We start from the raw sequence: 1,068 nt of genomic DNA, 5'->3' as shown, positions 1-1,068 counted from the left end.
CTTTAACCACCACCACGTTAGAAACTATAGCCGTGGTTACCGAGAGCTGCACACTGACGTCGACAACAAAGACAACAACAAAAACTACAACAACAACAACATCAACCACGACCACAACAACAACGAAAAGCAAATACAACTATCATCACTACAACTACGAAACACTAACAAATCAATAAAGTCGTCCAAAGTCTTTAAAAACATACTCACGCAAGGAGGTTAAAAATCGATTTTATTTTTTTCAAATATAAAACAACATGACTTTTTTTTTCCGGAATTTACAGAATATAACAATTGCACGTTTGCACCAGGGGAACAAACAGGATAGCAATATTAATTGAAAGATTTGATACCAAGCGAATTGCAAACACAGTGTCAGTTGTCTTCCTGTATAAAGAACAATTATGACCCATTTCTTTTCCTCGTTTTGTGTGTGTGGCTGTTTTTGTGTGTTTGTGCGCGTGTGTGTGTGTCTCTGTGTGTGTTTGTGTGTGTGTTGGGGTGTGTGTGTAGCTGTGTGTGTATGAGTGTGTGTGTGTCTTAGTGTGTTCTAGATAAACTCATGTTATGATTTTGAAATGCAATTTGAGCATGATCTTCAAGTAGTCAAATTCAAATGACAAATTCATGTTATCTCAGTGTTGATCAAAGATTTTATTTCTATCCAATTCTCAACATTTTGTCTGGACATCCTTTTATATCAAAAACAAGTTCAAACTCACACATAATTTTAAAACTGTAATCAAGTAACCAACCAAATAGAAATACAAGTTAGATAAATGGATCTCTCTATACCTTTACGGATATTGCCATGTATGTTACATTCCGTTTTTACGCAGATAGAGTCACTAGATTCACTGTACAGACGTTTTGCAAATCAAAAGAAAACTTTTTTGCAAAAAAATAATCTTCTCTTTCTAATATAATATAAGAAAACTAAACGGATGTCTATAAAAAATCTTTTGGACAGACAACAACAACAGAAGCATATCCACAGTCAATCAAAGTCTTTAAAATGCAAAACGGAAACGATTTTATATGCCTGTACAAGTCAAAAATCGACTATCG

At 34.2% G+C, this 1,068-nt stretch overlaps 1 protein-coding gene across 1 annotated transcript in view; it reads right to left on the bottom strand.

Moving 5' to 3' along the window:
* Nucleotides 1–215: 215 nt before the first annotated feature.
* Nucleotides 216–1,068, bottom strand: part of LOC138977292 (cartilage oligomeric matrix protein-like) — a 38,052-nt gene continuing 37,199 nt past the window's right edge. The window contains exon 24 of the mRNA XM_070350196.1: nucleotides 216–1,068. This exon is cut by the window's right edge and continues 129 nt beyond it. The gene's annotated coding sequence lies outside the window, so the exon portion shown is untranslated.

The sequence above is a fragment of the Littorina saxatilis genome, linkage group LG1 (genome assembly GCF_037325665.1).
Source record: "Littorina saxatilis isolate snail1 linkage group LG1, US_GU_Lsax_2.0, whole genome shotgun sequence".
Lineage (NCBI taxonomy): Eukaryota > Metazoa > Mollusca > Gastropoda > Littorinimorpha > Littorinidae > Littorina > Littorina saxatilis.
This window is presented reverse-complemented; position numbering and strand designations above follow the sequence as displayed.